Raw genomic sequence first — 22,057 nt, 5'->3', positions numbered from 1 at the left:
AGGCTGAGCGATAGGCTTCACTGCCGAGAGCGGAAAAGAGTTTCCTCCCGCCGAAAAGCAATAACTCCGTTATTGCTGGAGAAGAGGCCTCAAGGGAAGAGGTATCTCTCCCACGACACCAACCACAGAAGACTCTCCACTTCGCCTGGTAGTCCCCTGCGGATGACTATCGCAGGTGACGCGACCTCCGCTCTGCGACTGTAGCGGGTTGTCTCTTCTTGAGGAGGCGGCGTAGTGTCTCCAGGCGTGAAGCCGAAGCGATGCAACGGCTCGTGAAAGATGTTGTAGTGTGGTTGTTTGAGTAGCCTGTGCCGTGGAAGAAGCTCTCCCGGGAGTTCCGTCAGGGGAAGCAGAGGGTCCGGAAACCGTTCTGCGTATAGTTACAGTGGAGCTCTCAGGGCCATTGAAAGGTTGACAGACAACCTGGTCTTGTTGAGGCCCATTCTCAACAGACAACAATGGTGGGAAGACGCAGGCGTCGATGTTGTCCCACCATCACCGGAAAGGATCTTGCCAAAGTGTCTTGGGGTCTGAGACAGGGGAGAAGGACAGCGGAAGCTTGAAGTTCCAGGCTGTCGCGATCAGGTCCCCCAGGCCAGGACTTGCTGGTTACTATAGGCCAAAGACCCCCAGGTACTCTCTATCTGCGAGGCTCTGCTCAGATAGTCGGAGAGAACATTCCTCTACCCGGAATGAGCGAGCCGATAGTGGTACTGAGAGGACCTCGGATCATCTCAGTATCTCCACTGCAAGATGCGAAGGTATGAAAATGTGTCCCCTGCTGGTTGGAATACGCCAGTACCATGAAGTCGTCGCGCACGGAGTGACTCGGCAGGAACTGTAGGATCTGTTGAGGGGCCAGACTACGGCCCCTAAGCCTGCCTGAATGATGGGGAGGTATCCTTCAGGTCCTGACCATAGGCCTGAACCGGAACATGCCCCCCCCCCCCTTTTCTTTGACGAGTCCGAGAACAGCATCAAAATGTGGGGAAAGGACGAGAATATCCACTCCCATCAAGAGGTTCCATAGCTCAATCCCCATTGCAGATCTAAACGTTCCGCTGGTCCCATAGGGCCAGAAAGTCCGGTTAATCGTTGCTTTGATACCACCGGAACTTGGGCCGCCTCACAGGGAACTTATCCTGAGGCGACCATTCGGGACTTTAGACGGGTCAATGAGGAAAAGAGACCCAGGAAACGTTCCAAGGTAGGGCTGAAAGCTCTGCTTGACTGGGAACAGGTACTGCGACTCTCCTCAGCCTTGCCACAGTCAACTGAAGGGAAGGCTCGGAGAAGGAGGCAACAGCATATGGTGTTCCCAGGCGGTCACCCATCCAAGTACTGACCAGACCCAACGTTGCTTAACTTCGCTGATCGGACGAGAAGCGGTGTTTTCAACGTGGCATGGCCGTTGACTCAATATCATGGCTAGATACTCCAGATGTTGAGGCAGAAGTAGAGAAGGCTCCTAGCAAATTACCATGATCCCTCACTCTTGGTAAAGACCCGGAAGCTTGTCCCGGCGTTGAAGAAGGTCGAACCCGAGCCTACCGGAGTTGACCAGACCTCCAAAAAGCGAAGGAGGCGGAAGCCTGCTCCGGAGCGGCCATGAGGAAAGCAGGGAGAGTTCTCTGGGGAAAAACCTGCGATGCCGCGGCGGGATCGCCACACCGCATCTTAAGCAGGAACACCTGTAGTCTAGGTTGAATTCCAAGAGCTTCCTGGAATATGGATGGAATGGAAACTGGAAGTACCCGTCCTTCCGATCCAGGCCCTAAGGAGTCCTGCAGCCTCATTACCAGTCTGATCGACTCTGCTGTTCCACGCTGGACGAAGTTTGTTCGACAAACTTGATCAGAGCTGAGAGGTCGACGACAGAACTCCCGTCTCAGATGCTTTCCTACGAGAAAGGATCGACTGAAGAAGCCGGGGGGTGAAGCCGTCGACGACCCTATGGAGGACCTTCTCCTAAGGCATGGATCCTTCTGCCCAAACAGGCAAAACTCTCGCCGACCCCATGGCATAGAGGCTCAGTGACACTGGATTCGCTGACAGAGACGGAGAGATGGTAAGGGCGAGGCGCGAAATCCTTGGCTGATCACGGAGATCATGCAGGAATCGGCATCGGGAAGCTGTTATCTGGACGAGTAACCTTAGGCATCCCCCCAGCGTGAGACCTGCAAGGGGGGGTTGCCAATCCTAGAGTTTGTGAACTCTGCCACTCCCTCTAGGATTATGCCTCCCCGGGAGAGCCTCCCGTGCTACCTTGTCCCTGACAGAGGGGACTGCTATTGTGCACCTTGTCTTAGCTGCCGTAGCCGGTCCGATAACTTAGGCCGACGAGGCTGAAAGAAGAGGCGTTGGAGGCCTGCAGGGTCTGGTAGAAAGCGTCTTGGAGAAGTGAAAACGGAAGTCGACTTCCTCCACACAACAGCTGTCCATGTCTCTGTCCTTGGGCTCAAACAAGCTCTTCCCAAGGATGAGACACCCGAGGGGAAGCCCTCGGTCACTGCGTCTAGATGCTCCAACATCGAGTTTGCCCGCAAGTTCGAAACTTGGCGACGGAACGCAAAGGAGCTTGAGCCTGAGAGGAGGAAAGTACCTATGATCTTCCTGGAGCTTCCTTGTACAAAACCTCGGGTCGCAACCGAGGAAGGAAAGGACCTGGTAAGCCCCTTTCACGGGATGGAGAAGAGGAAGGGCTAAACCAGTCACCCCTTGTCCGACGGAGAAATCTCGAAGGAAAACTCCCTGGCACGACCCTTCCAGGGAATGACGAGGAGGAAGGGCTAACCCAGGTTCTGGAAAGAAGAATGTTGCTCAGACCTCTCTGAAGATTCTTCCTGCTCTTGCACGTGCCATGCTCTGCGTTTACGGGGTGAAGACCGTGTTCTGGAAATACGCGTTCCAGAAGACTCGTCAGGCTGGCCGTGTTGCGAAACCCCGACGGGAATCGCGGTCGCAATCGCCCTGGCGCTCGCACGATGGTAAATCAATGGTTCGCGTGTGGCCGAACGTGGAAGCGCCCGTGCGCGGGCACGTAGGAGCGCAGAAGGAGGGCGAGCGTGGTTGGAAGGGCGAGAGCTGGCGGTCGGAATCCGATAGTTCACAGGCGAGCGATGACCCGTAGGCAAGCTATGGCTACTACAGGAATCGAGCCGGCGCTCGCGCGATGGAACACAGTCGGTTCGCGCGATGGAACACTGTCGGTTTGCGCGATGGAATACCGTCGGTTTGCGCGATGGAACACCGTCGGTTCGCGCGCGGGCGAACATTGGAGCGCATGTGGGTGGGCGCGCGGGCGAACATTGGAGCGCATGTGGGTGGGCGCGCGGGCGAGCACAGGCGGTCGGGAGACCGATGGCGCGTTGACGAGCGATGGCGTGTCTTTTTGGCGAGCGAAGGCCTGTAGGCGAGTAAAGGCAAGCGATGGCGAGCGGTGGTGCGTTAACAATACGCTAGCGCGCAGGCGAAGAATCGCTAACGCGTAAGAGACTAGGGATGATTGGCGCGCATCGCGCTAATCAGAAGGCGCGCAGGTGCATCAGGAAGGTGAGAGCCGATGCGAGCTGTCAATCAGGCGATCCTGGACGGTCAGGAAAAACTGTTGGCGCCCATAGGTGCGTGGCAGAAAAGGGCGCGCAGATGTGCGCTGGCAAGTGAAGGAAGCTGGCGCGCAGGAGGAAGATCTAAGGCAAGACTCAGCTACCGGAGATCGTGGTCCACAGCAGGCGAGTGCTAGATCGCTACTGATGGTGTCCCGGGGACCTGACACGCGTGGAAGATCTATGGCAATCGTTGACGCAGGAGATCGCTGACGAGCAGGCGAGCTGGTGATCGCTGGCGAGTAGAAGGGCGACGTGTGGAATCCTGTGTGTAGAAGAGAGTCCTTGTCCAAGACCTGAACCGAAGTTCTAGGTTGCGCGGGCACAGGGCGCGTATCAGGAACTGGAAGCGCAGCTGCGCTCTGACGGGCAGGAGATCTAGAGCGCTCAGGAGACCGATGGCGCGCAGCAGGAACAGAAGGATGTTCGGAGTCCTCAGGAGAGCGCTGGCGAGCAATGGGGCGACGATCATCAGGAGAGCGCTGGCGAACAGGAGAGCGCTAGCGATCAGGAAAACGCTGATGAGCAGGAGAGCGCCTGTGCGCTAACACTGCAGAAGGGCGCGCAGGGGAACCCTGACACGCAAGGGAAGCACCCCCCGTGGGAGGCAACCCTTTGCCCCGAAGGGACCGTTGCCCGTCAGATGACGAGGTCAGACTGCTGTCCATCTGCACCAGGGGCGGAAGGTCAGGAAGGCGTTGGAGATCGATCCCCGGAGAGATCTAAGGAGGTAGGAGCTGCAGGCTGCATATGGAGGAGATTCAAAAAGGCGCCTCTTAGCACCCTTATAGGGAGACGGGAGGCCCTTACAACGCGGTGAGCCTTACGGCGAAGGCGGCCAACTGCAACAACAGCAGAAGAGTCCTCCGAAGAGGAGTCTCTATGAGTGTACTCCCTCGCGAACGAAAGAGAAACACTTCGTAGAAGAGACGGGTCAGCCAGTGACCTAAAAAGAGCAATCCTCCGAAGAGGGCCTCCTGCAGTTGCCCAGCCCCTTGAGCGTAACTGCAGGTGTGACCGCTCAGCACCAAGAGCATAGTCGCACGAAAAAAAGGCAAGAGGAGATCCCCCCAAAGGGAAAAAACTCAAGCCTGGACAGGAAAACTTCCCTCGGAAGGAAAGTTACCCACCCAAGGACGAGCCTCCTGAGTGTTCTAAAATGAACTGGAGAGCTGTCAATCGTCATGGGAGTACTTCCAGGAGAAGGAGACACGCCCCTGACGAAAATCTACAGGGGAGGCAGCAACAGCAGAATCCCCAGGCCTCAACAAGACAGCTCACTCCGTTGCCACATTACAGAAACGAACTAGATCGTTAACTGTGAAAAAAAAAAAAAAAATCATTAGTTAACATTCATTCCCCCAGGAAGACTGAAGAGGAATCCCGAGGAAAAAGAACACAAGAATTACACAACAGGCACGTGGCCTCACAACCACTTACACTCACGGAAGGAGAGCTGTAACAAACACAGAATTATAACAATTATAATTATGTAACTATGTAATTGCGTAATTTAAAAAAAAGAATGAACACTAAATAAAGAACGAAAACCCCGAAAGGAATCGTTCTACAAAACTGAGAAATCAACCAATCCAATTAGATTCATAAACTAATTGAGACAAAACATACGGCGTAGCAACCCCACCCACAAGGGAAGGAAGCTACTCAGACGTAGTAAAGGTAACGTAGTAAGGGTGAACGACCTCAACAGAGAGAGAGAGAAAGACCGAAGTCAAACTCGATCGCAACCCATGAAATTACAGCGTGGTGGCCTAACTGCTGAGGGCTCCACGGAGATATCGTACACTACACACACAAGCATGAACTCTGAAAAGGAAACTTACTAATTTCTATACTCAAATATATACATAAACACGAAAAAATGTTTACATATATATTGAGTTAAAGAAAAGTAAGTGATTAAGTAAAGACAAAACAAAAAATGGCTGCCAAGCGAGGACAAAGACAGACGTCAGTCCATTGTCCGAGCCAAAAGTGAAGTGAGACATTTCACCGGTGTGTGAGGGAGGGAGGGGTAGCAAGCTACCCCTCCCCCTACCCCTGCCAACTAGCGTGGGGTAGGAAACCCTCGTTAAAATCTAATGGCTCGTCATTTCAGCTACGCCGAAAGTAATACACAATGTAAATAGCATGGTTTGTATTTCGGTTACGGAACAAATTCAATTTTGTCAGCTGACCTCTAGTTTTACACAACATAACGTACTGTAATTAGTCCAAAAAAAAAAAAAATCATGTTTTTTAATTTAACTAAGCTTCATATAAGAGTTTTTGTACTTTACTATTATAAAAAAAAAAAGTGCATTTTAACAATATCACTTACTAATTATTTTTTTATTTTGGTTTGTCATCGCCTGATTTCAAGGTGAAGGTATCAAGAATATGCTCGCATATAATTAACAGAGTATTGTTGATATAATTTCCTAATTCATACAGTATCATTTGCTGATTTCTAATGCTAAATTTCACATTTTGACTTGCGTTCTTTGATAATTTTCAATACGTGCTGTGCATTATCATTTGCTTGATTTCCAATGTTAAAAGCTCATATATTGACTTGATCTTTGGCAGTTTTTAATACTGTACAGTACTTTTTGCCGATTGCTAATGGTAAATTTTATATTTTGACTTGTGCTTTTTGGTGATTTCTAAATCTAAATTTCTTGTTTTGACTTGAGTTCGTTGGCAACTTTTCACGGTTAGAAATTTGGTGTCAAATTTAGCATTTTTGCGTTATAAAAAATTTGTGAATACCAAACCCACTAACAAGACCTGACTGTAACGATAAGACATATCATGCTCGCTTAATAGCAAAGTTGGTGATCCACCTGTTTAATTTTAACTTTCTTAGTTATTCCCAAAGGCCAGGAAATCTTCTCTTGTGGGCTGTAAGTTTGACTTTCCTTCCAAGTTGTATGAACTAACGTTACTCAGGTCTACAGTACTTAGTTGGTGTTTCTTCAGTAATACTTCCAAATGTTTACTGTGCCTTACAGAGTGGAGTTTCTCTGGTTTGAGTCTTGATTTCTTAATAGAATTATTCCTCCTGCAGCTTAACCCTTCCATTACCGCAAATACAGGAGATGAGTTGCTGGACCCTTATATCCCACCTCTCGCTAAAGTAAGAGTGTTATCGTTAGCTTACCAGCTCAACCTCCAGGTTCGTCATGGATTTACTTTCGTGTGGTAATTTCTTACTCTTGTGTTGTTATTACCTTTACGAAAGACAAGGATCATATTGAATCTTTTGTATGTGTATTTCCACTATTCTAGTTGCTCTATATGACATCTACATTACGAGGCAGATCAAGTTTGGTAGCTTGATCCATATAAATCACCTCTTGCTAAACCCAGTGTTTTTAAATATTTTCTTTTAATTTGGGAAATGGTGTTTCATATCGTAGACACTACGATTTTTTCTGTTATCGGTGTGGTATTAGCACACCTGGTGGATCACATTCCTTGTTCAAAACAGATAGCAATGCGTTTTTCATTCACTTAAAAGCTAGGTCTCAAGTTTATCACAGTCTTACTTTAGTTTTGTAATTTCTTGCAATTGGGTTTTTCATACCATTACAAGTAGTGCTGTAAAAAAAAGACAATAATCATATTTGATTATCTGTATTTAGTTAGGAATTATAAATAAAAATAAAATTTTAATTCTATAATTAAATGCATGAATATCCCTTTGCTGTTACCTAGACATGTATATCCCCCTGGAGGTGCCATCACATAAGGTTGACATTTCTGCCATATGCACGAGCATTGTTATTCCAGTTGTAATTGGGATCTTTTTCCTGATGATGTTATATTGTGTAGCACTAGGCGAGAGGTAGTAGAAGAGAAACTGGAGGAGTGGAAAAGAGAAATGGAAAATAGGGGATTGAAGATCAGCAGGAAAAAGACAGAGTATTTGAGATTAAAAAATTGCTAGAATGGGGAAGTTAGTTTAAAAGGAGAGAGATTGAAAAGAGTTGAAAATTTCAGGTATTTAGGATCAACAATTGCAGAGGATGGTGATCTCAGTGCAGAAATAAACCACAAAATACAAGCAGGATGGAAGAATTGGAAAAAAGTGCGTGGAGTACTATGCGACAGGAAAATAGGGGTTAAGTTGAAAGGTAAAGTACAAAGGACAGTTGTGAGACCGGCAATGATGTATGGAGCGGAGACGTGGGCAATAAAGAAGACAGAAGAGAAGAAGATGGATGTGGCAGAGATGAGAATGTTGAGATGGATGTGTGGGGTGACAAGAAGAGATAAGATACAGAATGAGGTAATTAGGGGTACCACAGGAGTTAGAAAACTATCAGATAAGATCCAAGAAAGTAGACTGAGGTGGTATGATCATATCATGAGAAGAGATGAACAGTATATTGGGAGGAGAGTGATGGAAATGGAGATACAGGGAACGAAAAGGAGACGAAGACCAAAGCGAAGGTGGATGGACTGTATCCAGGATGACCTTCGATCTAAGGGATTAACCGGTGATGAGGTGTGGGACAGAGGTAGATGGAGAAAGCTGACCAGAAACATCGACCTCACATAGTGGGAAAAGATGTAGACAAAGAAGAAGTAGTAGTAGTTATGGCTTGGGGTGCTAGAAATCTTACGATAAACCAATAACGTTTTTTTAGGTATGATCTGATGCGATTTTTCATCACATACATACACCAAAGCTTTTCCCCCAATTTTTCATCACAGTATGCAGAAACCCTTTCTGGTACAATGCAGGAACATAAATGGGGGTCTACCCTTAAATCTGCACTCTTTGGTGTAGATGCAACAGTTCCTCCTGTACTTAAACCAGATGGCTCAGTCACTCACTGTCCAAAGGAAAAGGCAACCCTTTTGGCTGATGTTTTTGACAGTACACAGTGTAACGAAAAACTTGTCCTCATTCCTGTTTTCCTGAGGCTAAACTAACTAGTTTAGCTTTTCGATCTTGGGAAATGAAAAACTCTGTTGATGGACCTTGATGCTTATGGAGGTGTAGACCCAAATGGTGTTTTTTCTTTGTTTTTTATAAAGACCAGATTTCTTAGCTTCAAAGTTATCTGTTTTTTTTTACGCAAGTTAGCAAGAAGAGGAGCTTTTAGCACTTGTTGGAGAATTGGTAATGTTACTCCTCTATGTATATGTGTTTGTGGTAGCTAAAGTCCAACTGGTTACCGCCCAATTTCCATAACTCCCATATCATCTAAAGTTTTTGAACGTCTTCTGGCAAAATGTCTTAATAGGTTTGCTGAAGGTAATCATCTATTCCCTTGTTTGCAATTTGGTTTCTGTAAAGGCCTTGGAGCATGTGATGCCCTTCTTACAATCTCCAATGCTGTACAGAAATCCCTTGAGTGTGGTCAGAAAGTTCGTATGATTGGCCTTGATTTTAGTGCTGTCTTTGACCATATTAATCATGAGGCCCTTGTTTTCAAACTCAAACCGTTAGGAGTGGGTGGGTCATTTCTTAGCATTATTATTGATTTTTTAAGCAATAGATCTCAAAGAGTTGTTGTTGATGGGCACCATAGTGAGTATAGGAATGCGATATCTGGTGTTCCACAGGGTAGTGTTCTTGGCCCATTACTTTTCATACTTTATACACATGACATGTGGTTTGGCCTAGAAAATAAGCTTGTTGCATATGCAGATGATGCTACTCTCTTTGCATCAATTCCATCCTCTGAATGTAGATCTGGGGTTGCTGAATCACTTAATAGAGATCTAGCTAGAATTAGTGCATGGTGCAAATTATGGGGTATGAAGTTGAATCCTAACAAAACTCAAAGTATGATTATAAGTAAGTCAAGGACAGTGGCTCCTCAACATCCAGATCTCAGTATTGATAAGGTTTCTCTAACTTGTATGACTTTTAAAATTTTAGATGTGATTCTCGACAGCAAATTTACTTTTGAGAAACACATTAGGTCTGTCTTTTTCAATTGCACAAAAAATTGGCTTATTGAGAAAGTCTTTCAAGATTTTTGGTGATCAATCTATTCTGAAGAGGTGTTTTAATTCTTTCTTTCTACCGTGTTTTAAGTATTGTTCTCCTGTCTGGTCTTCAGCTGCTGATTCTCATCTTAATTTGTTGGACAGAAACTTATGGTCGATTAAATTTCTTATTCCTGATCTAGAGATTAATCTTTGGCACCATTGTTCAATTAGTTCATTATGCATGTTGCATAAGATTTTTCCTAACTGACCATCCTTTACGTTCAGATCTTCCTGGACAATTCCATCCTGTTCGTAATACTAGGCAGGCAGTTAATTCTAATAGCTAGGCCTTCTCCATCATGAGGCTCAATACTACACAGTATTCTAAAAGTTTTATTCCAGCTTTGACCAAGTTGTGGAATGATCTTCCTAATCGGGTGGTTGAATCAGTAGAACTTCAAAAGTTCAAAGTTGCAGCAAATGTTTTTGTGTTGAACAGGCCGACATAAGTCTTTTATATATGACATATCTGTTTTGATGATGTTACTGTTTTTAGAATGATTTATTGTTAATTTATCATTTTTATTTATTTCCTTTCCTCACTGGGCTATTTTTCCCTGTTGGAGCCCTTGGGCTTATGGCATCTTGCTTTTCCAACTAGGGTTGTAGCTTGGCTAGTAATAATAATAATAATAATAATAATATACAGCATATACCTCTCTCAGCAAATTTCCAGGAAATCCAGGGGAGGGGGACAAGTCCATGCAGTACAACAGCGGTACAATTACGAGAATGACTATGAAAACTGTGGAGGGTATTGTCATAATCATGGTGAAGTATGTCCCTTCAAACCTTCAAGGGGACTGAATACAATAACTTAAGTGGTAGTCAGGTAGCAGGTTGGCCAGGGCACCAGCCATCCATTGAGATACTACCGATAGAGTTATGGGGTCCTTTGACTGGTCAGGCAGTACTACATTGGATCCTTCTCTCTAGTTACGGTTCATTTTCCCTTTGCCTACACATACCTCAAATAATCTGGCCTATTCTTTACATATTCTCCTCTGTCCTCATACACCTGACAACACTGAGATTACTAAACAATTCTTGTTCACCCCTGGGGTTAACTACTGCACTGTAATTGTTGAGGGGCCACTTTCCTCTTGGTAAGGGTAGAAGAGACTCTTTAGCTATGGTAAGCACCACTTCTAGGAGAAGAACACTCCAAAATCAAACCATTGTTCTTTTGGCTTGGGTAGTGCCATAGCCTCTGTACCATGGTTTTCCACTGTCTTCAGTTAGCGTTCTCTTGCTTGAGGGTATACTCGGGCACACTATTCTATCTTGTTTCTCTTCCTCTTGTTTTGTTAAAAGTTTTTATAGTTTATATAGGAAATATTTGTATTGTATTGTATTTTTCCTTGATTCCTTTCCTCACAGGGCTATTTTCCCTGTTGGAGCCCCAGGGCTTATAGCATCCTGCTTTTCCAACTAGGGTTGTAGCTTAGCAAATAATAATAATAATAAAGACCATTGGGGTTGATAAATGTGACCAAAGAAAAGCAGGAATACCAGTCACCAACAGCAATCGATTTAGTGGGAGATGTGGCATAGGAAATATATAAATTGGTCATATAGAATATTTCTCATTAGAACAATTGTGACTGCTACTGCTTGCAGAGTAGTACGTAGATCCAAATGTTTTGGGGAATGTCACGGCGAACATACATTTCTCCTCTGAGGAATACATGGTGTTCTGTAACTGACTTATTCTCAAGGGCAAAGAGTAAAAACATCTAGCATTGTTCCTTGTAGACATGCAACTATTAGAATTAGAAGCTTCAGCTCTTCATACTTTGCCCTCAGACCCTGACAGTTCTGTTGCAAGATTGAAACTAAAATAATGGTTTATTTTTTGGAAAACTTTTGCTGAAGTCTTCTTATCAGAATTCTCTGAATTAAAGAGGAATCTCTGATAATCTCTTTGTGAAAGTAGGTTCTAACTAAGCTTCGTTGAAGATTTTTGTTAGCAGCCCTCTTATTTAGTTGTATAGGCCGATGGTGAACTTCAACCTAGATATATTAAATTTTCTTAAAAGATTCAGTATTATTTCTTATATATCACACCTATTTGCAATAGGTATTTCTACATTTCTTATTGGAGGAAGAGGGGGATGGTGGTTTCCCTCTTTTTCATTTAAAAGATTTAGGGCTGTTAGGATTATGTACCTTTTTTGTGACAGGTGCATCTAATAGCTTTCTAGCAGAAGCTTCTTCCCCTAAATTAGGCAATGGTGAGATAACAACTTTGGGTTGTGCATCCAAGGTGGGGATAGATTCAGAGGAAGAGGGCAATACCTCTTTGATGAGAAGCACTGATTCCAAAGCATGAGGCAGGGTATTTGCCTTGAAAGGCGATTTAAAAGTGGAAGCTTTCCACTATTTGGTTTAGGTGGTGTAGCATTTCTCTCTGGGTGTCCAACATCCTTGGATTGAATTGCCTTGGCATAACTTTTTGTCTGGCTTAAAATGCTTGCATATCCAACACTGATATGCTCTACATCTGACTTCTGAACAACTGCTGCTTCTATTTGATATCGAGGAGATTTATTTGTTGGTTTGTGATCTGTGCTAAAATGCGTACACTTTTACAACAAAAGTGCATGTTCCATGCTCTGGATCAAAACAATAGTTGCAGAGCTTTACATTTTTACATAAGAGGTGGATGTCCTAATTTTAAGCAATTGTAGCATTGCAAAGATGAACTGGTATTCGTTCATTTCTTATGTATACAAGAGAGGGTACATCATAGTCTTCAAATGTAAAACTAATTCTGTTGGTTCCCATGCTTTCCATTTTCCATTATCATCCTCTTTGAAGTTAATTTTACTTTGAAGTTTAAAAGTTATCCATAAAGCTTCATAGTGACAATTTACTGGTGTATCCCATATATAAATGACTCAAATTTCTTGCCTTAGCTTCACTTTGCTGAACATTGGAAGAGTGGTCCTCTTTCATGCCTAGGTCGGCCATCAATGGAACTTTCCTTACTTGAATTGCCAGAGGCTGTTAACAATGTCAGGGGGCTCATCAAGGGGTCTGATATGGGTAACATTGTTAATGTTATTTATTATTATTTTTCGGGATAAAGGAATAAGAAGAAATGAACAAATGAAATGGAAACAAAAAGTTTAAGAAAGAGAGACCCCAATAGCCTTTCATGGAATTTTTTACATTGTCCAATCTATAGGTCCTTTTATGCATGGATGTACAGTAATCCCTCACATATCGCAGTTAATGGCGACCAGAACCGACCGCGATAGGTGAAAAACCACGATGTAGGTTCCCTCCCTAATTTTGGAATACGTACATTTTTATGTGTACATGTATATATAATAACAATGTGTATATTAACCCAATAATTGTATATGTTATCATTTGAACAAAAGAATCAATGTAAATAAATATTGATAATCTAAATTATATACTGTTCATAAAATAAAGTACAGTACTGTATAAATACTGTAATATACAAAAGTATTTAATACATTACATATACTGTATGTACATTTATATTTATACATAAATATATAAATAGAGTGTAAATGTACATACATATGTAGATATAAATAGTGTACGTATATATAATGTAGATTTGTTTTTAGAACTCTTTTATTCTTATAACCAGATACGTAACTCACCTCCAACAATGACGATGATCTTGATAATTGACGTTGAAACACCAGTGCAGTATGATGGAGGTGATGAAGATGATTTACTGCACAGGTTAATGAGAGCTTTACTGCTCCTCAGGTGACGCCTCATCGTCAGTTGATAGAGGCGGTGGATTGTCAGTGACAGCTTCTGATAAAGCTAGAGAAACTACAGGAGGCGGCATAGTGGCTCGGTGGGAAGCCGGAGAGGCAGCAGGAGGAGTATCTGATGCTTCTGCAGAAGGTTTTCGGCGCACTAGGAACATCGTGATGGGAAATTGTTGACGTTTTTTCATCTGAGCAAAGATGCTCCTATTACACCGTCAATACAGTTACTAAATTCGATGGCTCTGACCATATCGTCTATTTCCTGCGCCCTTTTTTGCAGAGCTCTTGCAGGTTATCCAAGGTAAAGTCACATTCTTCAGCTTCGTCGTGGTTGCGTACGTCGGCTGCCTCATCTTCTTCCTCACTCGCTGATCTTGTCATTTCGACAAGGTTCTCGTCGGTTAGGGGCTCCGAGTGGCACTCAATCAGTGAGTTGATGTCATCCGTTCGTTGGCTTCTAACCGTGCCAGCCTCACAGCCTTATCTACGGTGGAGTGGAGAACCTCGTCTGCCGTAAATCCCTCATAGTCATGAACAACGTCTGGCCACAATTTTCTCCAACTTGCAGTCAATGTTTGCTGTTTCATCTCATTAAGAGCTCTCTGAATGTTGGCCAGGCACATTGCGATGTTATATTCCCGCCAATATCTCATGAGGCTGAAGTCCTCGTCGCCTTCGTCGATGGAGGAGATGAGGCCCTCCATCGTGGACCTCGATTAGAGGGCCTTCGAATGACCCCGATTCATTGGTTGTATGAGGGAAGTGGTGTTGGGGGGCAGGAACTCCACTTGGACCCCGTTATAATGGAGATCCGTTGCATGTCCTCCTGCACAGTCCATCAAGAGGAGGACCTTAAAGGTCAGCTCATTCTCCGCGAGGGACAGCGTCACCTGTGGGAAAAAACAGTTCACGAAGTAGCTGAGTGTGAGGGCTTTGGTTACCCATGCCTTTTTATTAATCATCCAGTAGACGGGCAGCAAGGCTTTGTTTTTGTTTTTAAAAGCCCGAGGATTCAATGACTTGTAAATTAAGCATATGAGGAGAGTGATGCGATCTTTGTGGAAGCCCGCGGCATTCCCGCATATGAGGAGAGTAATGCGATCTTTGTGGGCCTTCAACCCTGGCTTCTCTACTTCATCCTTGTAAAGGAACGTCTGGGATGGCATCCTCTTCCAGAAGAGGCCAGTCTCATCCATATTAAACACCTGCTCTGGGAGATAGCCGCCTTCTTTAATTAATTTCGGGAACTCGTCCTCGACGTAATGAAGAGCTGCCTCTTGGTCTGCCGAGGCGGCCTCCCCATACAAAGGAACGCTGCGAAGGCCAAACCTCCTCTTGAATTTCTCGAACCAGCCCTTGCTGGCAACAAAACCAAGTTTTCTCGTGGGGCAGGATCATGGTTATTGCCATTAGCCACTAGATTGTCATAAATAATGAACTAGAGGCCTAAGCCTATTGAAAGGATAGAAAACGGGAATTTTTATGCTTTTGGGGGTAAGCGTCGATACAAGAAAGCTTCAAGACAGAAGCATTATGAACATCAGGCGAGTAGAGTAATAATAAATTTCATAATTAAGATTCCATTTTTTGCTAGACCATAGTAGAGAAAATAAATGTTGATTAAAGTTGAACATATTTCATTTCATCATGTGATGGTAGATGGTAAATAATCAAGTTCGTAACTTATCATCAATTATTTCTGTAAATTCTAATTTAATTATTTTCCTACCTTAAACAATTCATCTAAAAGAAAATTATTCAAGCAAACTATTAATACATAATAAAAAAAAAGAGAGAGAGAGAGAGAGAGAGAGAGAGAGAGAGAGAGAGAGAGAGAGAGAAATATTTTTTTTCAATGAAAATGTAATACTCTGCATATGAGAAGCAGGGAGGTGATTTTTGCCAACAGTCCTTGTGCGGGAGATTTGGATTATTGATAGAATTAAGGAGGCACGTGAGTCCACTGGCTAGGAGTACAAAGTCAATAGAAATGTATGTACTATTAATATTATATCATGGTTTTAACTATTTTTAAGAACAAAGAAAGAACGCACTGGAAACCAAACAGTATATGGTATGTGTGTTGGGACCTTTTCTGACTGGAACTACCCAATATGTGAGTATTCGTGGCTGTATTTACCCTGTACGCTCATTCATATGGGACGTTCCATAAAACAGGAAATTAATTAGATCATGTACTGTTTTTTTCCTTATAATTAACTAATGTTATGAGGGATTAATTAGTTTATGAATATTACCGTGTATGCCAGAATCTCGAATGCAAAGCATTTCCCCCCCATTTTAAATACATGGTTATTCTATCTAATGTAGACCTAGGTTCCCAATTTTTTTCATATTTTAACTAAGTAAATTGTATTTTACTTGAAATAAAAAAGTATTGACTATGCATTATATTTAGTAACTCTACTATGCATTATTATATTTAGTAACTCTTAAAGAATGAAATTAGCAATGCTATAACGTGAATTGTGGTGAGCAATTCGTGGATTCCTGTTGGTAAAAAAGCAAACATGTCATTGATGTCATCAGCTTATCACTCTCTCAGGTGGCTTGCAATATTATATACAGGTATATTATATATATATATATATAATATATATATATATATATATATAATATACATACATATGTATATATATATATATATATATAAATAAAATATTGCATGCCACCTGCGAGTGATAAGCTGATGACATCAATAACGTGTTTGCTTTTTTCACCAACAGGAATCCACCACGAATTGCTCACCACAATTCACGATATAGCACTGCTAATTTCATTCTTTAAGAGTTACTAAATATAATAATGCATAGTCAATACTTTTTTATATATATATATACTATAAATTATATAATATATATACAGTATATATATATATATATATATATATGTATGGGCTCAGCCATGTCGTTCTAATGGAAGGTTCCTTTGGGTAGCTTTCTAAGGGATATTTGCTACAGTGATACTCCCAGAGAATTAACCATTGGTCTCCGGAATTCTAACTCCTGGTGCGAGTATCCTTAATATAGCTTTAAGGATATCGCATAATATCAGGGGATGTATTTTTAGATACGACACATAGCAATCTTCATCCCAAATAGATTTAACTCTTTGAGGGGGAAGAGTGGCTAACAAAAGGGGAGCCGTTATCAAGGTATTCGGAGGACCTCCTCTCCATACTACTACGGGCCATCATTCCTTATTCTGTAGTATTTAAGCTAAGTGCGCTCCCACGCTTTTCCCGGTATTTGTTACGGATTTTTGGAATATAATCATGCAATCTCCAGCATCTTCATCCTCTGGAAAGTTGAGTGTCTAATCTTTCCTGTGTATAATTTTAAGGCTCACTTCTCACAGTTAAATTCGTGTAATTTAAGTGTGTTTGGTTGAGCGTAGCCGACACCAGAGGCGGCCATTTTAAGACCGCTGTTGCACATTATAAATCCATTTTATTTAGTCAGTAGTGTGACATTCCCGGTATTTAGCTATAAATTTTAGCTAGTTAGGCAAATTATACTAGTGAAGATATAGCATACAAATTTATTTTATTCCTCTTCCGATATGTGACTTTACTTTTCGTATACGCCGGGAACCCACCGGAGTTAGGCTAGCCTAACTCGTTATGTATACGTTAGTAAAGTAATTCCCCATGTTTAACCTCACCATATCGTACCTTAATAATTCGGATGGGGACATATATCCCCTAGAATTTATGGATAAGGTTCGATATACATATTCTCTTTTAGAGAAAAGAGGCTAAACCCCTCATCCCTCCCTGAGCCGCCGCCATTACAGGCGGCAACCTCTATCTTTCGTCATCGCCGTTGAGTAGTAAACTCCGGCTTGACTTAGATAGTCTTACACCATCTGTCTTCTTTGCATCCGAGTATTCCGGCTTTGAAGTAAGATGGTAGCTCAGAGTGTACTGTCTTGCAGCCGACAATGTCGCCGACACGGGAATCTTTGTTCCTCTGTCGCCCACTACGTCATCGGCACAGGAAGCCAAGCTTCCTTAGTTCACGGCCGAAAGTAGGCGGCATACATGCCGCTGCCTTTCTCCCCTGTGAACTATAAGACCCTTTCCCCTCCCTCCTCTGTCCTTTAGTGTCGGCCTAGCCATCACAATATTCTTTCGCCGGTATTCTGACAGTCATCCCGGCTTGCCAGGTTGACAGCGTTGCCGGCCGGGACCTACCAGCGGCGGTTAGGTTGTCGCCCCGGCCACTTCCTCCTTATGTCCTTCCTTCACTGGAGGTGAATGCCCCGGGGGGAAAGACTGAGCTGGCCCTGACGGCTGCCGGTGGGAAACCCAACATACTGTTAAGAATTCTTAAGTCCTCTCTTGGCCTGCCATCCACAAACCTTGCAACCGGCAGTACAGCCGGCGGCGAAAATTGCAGATGGATGGAAGCTAGAATCAGATGGAATCCTCCCCTTCCATTAGGACTCGCATTCTGGCAAGGAGACAGTAGGCGGCAGAGTAGCCTTCCTACATTTCCAGTTATTGTGTTAAACCATAATAATAGGAAACCCTCCTTTCCATTCTTTCTCTTTCTATCAGTTAGTGCTGCCAGGCACTAGCTTAACCCCGGTAGTATACAGGTAAAACTACAGTATACAACAATACAGTAGTACAAGTATTTCTAACATACTCTGTGTATCCTATCACAGTCTATTGTTGGGACCGCATTACATGTTGAGGTTGAGTAATCCCTCAACACCCAGATGAATCCTTTGATCATTGGGACACATATAAAACACCATTCTTTATTAATATACTACAGGTGGAGAAGTTAGTATAAATATTTACTGACTCCGGCTCTACGTACGGGAGTCGTTCCGCCCGGTATTCTCCCTTATAGGGAATTTAAATATTAATATTGACGGAGGTCTCAGCGATTGCCTGGGAGAAGAAACGCAGATATGTGTCTTTCCTATTTCCTTTCTAGCTCACTATCCTAAGCTATTAAATATAATAGTGAGTATTACTATTAAAAGTATTCATTTATATCAATGATATAAACAACTGTATACTCATTGAAACCTTTCCCTTTACAGGAGGAGCCAATGGTGACATGTGCAGTTGTGTTCTGCAACCACAAGAGTAAGAACTTTTGTGGGCATACGATGTGCAGGTCTCATGCCCCCTGCTGCATCGTATCTGGATCCCTGAGGTACTGGGACCCGAAGGGTTGCTCCAACTGCTTGACCTTGCTAACCAACGGCTTTGGAGAAGACATCCCTGCCTCCACAGAGGCTAGGGATACAGCAAGGGAAACCCTTTTGTAGGTGGGTAAGAGGGTTCCAAAAGAACTCTCTGGAACCTTACCTACCTAATGAATCTCTTAGGTGCCTTCTGTTCCCTAAGGCTCAATCCAGTGTGGTAGTGCCCCAGGAACATGTCCAGCCTCCCTTCATTCAACTGAAGATAGACGTGGACATTAACAAGGCACTTGAAGGCATGGACATCCACCAAGAACGGATGTCGGAGGTTTCTACCGACACCGAACAGGACCTACTGCAAGAAGGCCCTGAAGAAGACGTTCAACCACCAATGGAGGAAGAAGGATCCATTTCGATGGTGACTGAGGACCCCCAGTTCACCGTGACGGCATATCAACCTATGCCGTCAACCTCTTCAGCCCCAACCGACTACACAGGTCGACAGGAGCGATGCGCTCCTATCGTCGATCCAGCAGATGTTGGCAGTGTTCCGGAAGGAACAAGAAGAGATGAAGCAAGACATTAAGCAGACGAAGAGAGAGGTACAAGAAGGGAAGCGCCCTGGCGCTTCCAGGGGCTCTATTAAACCCCTTAAAGTATCTGAAACCAACCCCTGGAAGTATACGGAGCACATGCCCATGATGAATGGGAAGCTATACATCTCTGAGAATTTAGGGGCCAAACCCCTTGAAGATCTTGAATTCTGGCCCAGCTTTTCAGCGTACCCAGATTGTTACGTGAGACTGAGAGATAAACCTGCATCCTGCGAGGAGACAGTATCGAAGGAAGTCATTGTCTTCGAACATGACAAGGCACAAGCCATCCTTACCAAGACCCTGAAACGAGCCGGATTTACCAACTCCAAAGTCTCAGCATTGAGCAAGAGGCATCCAACCTTCATTGCTCCTTCCTCTAGAGCTTTCCCCTTTTCTGTGAAAGCCCTCGACTGTGTCTTGAAAGCAGTCGAAGAGGGCAAACCCTGCCCAATTCTAGAGGAATGCAAACCATTATCTCTAGCTATTCCCACCTGCGAGGAGAGGTGGAAAGAGGTACATCTAACCTTCTCCGTCTCGAAGTTGGATCCGGAGATAGCAGGCCAACAGTTCAATGAGAACCTTCCAAAGTTGCAAGACCATCTTTTCAGAAGGGAACAGGAGACGAAAGGAAGACTTGCCGCCTCCTTATCTCATCAGAACTGCTTGGAAATGTGTGCAGGCCTAAATAATGCCCCAGATATGTATATGGTCTTAGCCAAGTCCCACATGAGTACCCTTGTGAAGGACTTATATGCTTTTGTCAGGTCATAGAGGACCTATAGAGAGCATGTGTTCACCGTAGCAACGGTGAAACACGAACCCAGAAAACTGATCTCATCATGCATCTGGGGAAAAGACCTTTTCCCACAAGATGTGGTCCAAGAAGTCATTGCCAAAGCTACCACAGAGAATAGGAACCTTCTCCAAAAGTGGAGCATGTCTTCAAAGAGGAAATCTTCCACAGCCGGTGGTCCCCAGCCTAAGAGCAAAAAGGCAAGAAGACCACGTAGACCTGCACAACTTACGGCCGTGACCATGGCCATGGTGCCTCAAATGGTAGCCCGGCTGCAAACCACCTTCCAGATGGTCCCTCAGCAGCTGGTGGCCCAGTCACCTGTCTTTAACCCAGGTTTTGAGAGGCACACGACCACCTTTCGGCCCTACAAAGGTAGAGGCCCAAAAAGAGGTTCCTCCAGAAACCCCCCAAAGGGTAGAGGAGGACGCAGTCACAGAAAAAAGTCTTCAGGAACCTCTAAGCAATGAGAGGTTCCAGGTAGGATGCAGACTCTTTCACTTTCAGGATCGTCGGATCTTCAATCCCCTAGGCCCACAGCCTAATCACGAATGGACTCGATTTGAAATGGAACAAAATTCCACCCCCTCTTCCAGAATTCTTCCAACACTCCACCCCCTTGTTGGAAGAATATACCTCAGAACTCTTGAACAAGAAGGTAATAAGGAAAGTGAAGTCCATCAAATTCCAGGAAGGCTGTTTTGTGTTCCCAAGAAAGACTCAGACAAACTGAGTCATTATAGACTTGTCTCCACTCAACAAGTTCATCGAGAACAACAAGTTCCAGATGCTTCCCTTGCAACACATCAGGGATCTTCTACCCAAAGGGGCATACACAGTCTCAATAGACCTGGCAGATTACTGGCACCTACCAGTCAGTTGCCCCCTCTCCTCCTACCTAGGATTCAGGCTACAGGAGACAAAATTTATCTTCACAGCCATGCCCTTTGGGCTAAACATAGCCCTAAGGATATTCACAAAGCTAGCAGATACAATCGTCCAGCAACTACGCTCCGAGGGAGTTCAAGCAGTAGCATACCTGGACGATTGGCTGGTGTGGGCAGCATCCAAGACTACTTGTCTGCAAGCAGCCGGAAAGGTGATACAGTTCCTGGAGCACCTGGGCTTCAAGATCAATCGCAAGAAGTCTCGCCTTTCTCCAGCTCAGAAGTTTCAATGGTTAGGAATCCATTGGAACTTACAGTCACACCACCTCTCCATTCCATTAAAGAAGAGAGAGATAGCAGGAGCTGTCAAGAGACTAATCCAACACAAGAGGATATCAAGACGCCAACAGGAAAGAGTATTGGGCTCTCTCCAGTTTGCAGCAGTGACAGACCCGGTGCTAAAAGCACGATTAAAGGATGCGTCAGGAGTTTGGAGGAGATACAGTACGCATCAAACGCTCGAAGAGATCAACGAAGGTTAACCCCGACCCGATTGCGCACGCTATTAAGGCCATGGTCAACAGCCAAAAGCCTAGCACGAACGATTCCCCAGGAACCACCACAACCATCAGTGGTGATACACACGGACGCCTCCCTGGAAGGATGGGGAGGCTATTCGCAAGATAGGAAAGTGCAAGGGAATTGGTTGCACTAGTTCAAAACCTTTCACATCAACATCTTGGAGGCCATGGCAGTCTTCCTAATGTTGAAAAAACTATCCCCTCGCAGAGCAGTCCACATCAGACCGGTCCTGGACAACGAAGTGATAGTAAAATGTCTAAATCGACAAGGCTCGAGATCACCTCACATCAATCACGTGATGTTAGCCCTCTTCTACTTGGCAAGAAAGAGAGGATGGCATTTATCAGCAGTTCACCTTTAAGGGTTCCGCAATGTGACGGCGGACGCTCTATCCAGGCGAAAGCCGATAGAGACAGAATGGTCCCCAGACGCAGACTCATGCTCCTTCATCTCGGAAAAAGTACCGGAACTGCAGATCGACCTCTTCGCAACGAGCGACAACAAGAAACTACCCCGATATGTGTGGCCCCATACGAGGACCCTCGGGCAGAAGCGATAGACGCCTTGCCTCTCGACTGGAACAGATGGAATCGGATTTACCTGTTTCTATCAACCAATCTCCTGCTAAAAGTCCTCG

General features: G+C 44.3%; 1 protein-coding gene and 1 non-coding gene across 6 annotated transcripts in view; both read right to left on the bottom strand.

Moving 5' to 3' along the window:
• Positions 1-22,057, bottom strand: part of LOC137618043 (protein FAM76A-like) — a 118,735-nt gene that overhangs the window by 12,078 nt on the left and 84,600 nt on the right. The gene's annotated exons all lie outside the window — the stretch shown is intronic.
• Positions 1,298-1,416, bottom strand: LOC137618568 (5S ribosomal RNA). Its single transcript, XR_011039768.1, has one exon. It is a non-coding gene; the product is annotated as a 5S ribosomal RNA (ribosomal RNA).

The sequence above is a fragment of the Palaemon carinicauda genome, chromosome 24 (assembly GCF_036898095.1).
Source record: "Palaemon carinicauda isolate YSFRI2023 chromosome 24, ASM3689809v2, whole genome shotgun sequence".
Lineage (NCBI taxonomy): Eukaryota > Metazoa > Arthropoda > Malacostraca > Decapoda > Palaemonidae > Palaemon > Palaemon carinicauda.
This window is presented reverse-complemented; position numbering and strand designations above follow the sequence as displayed.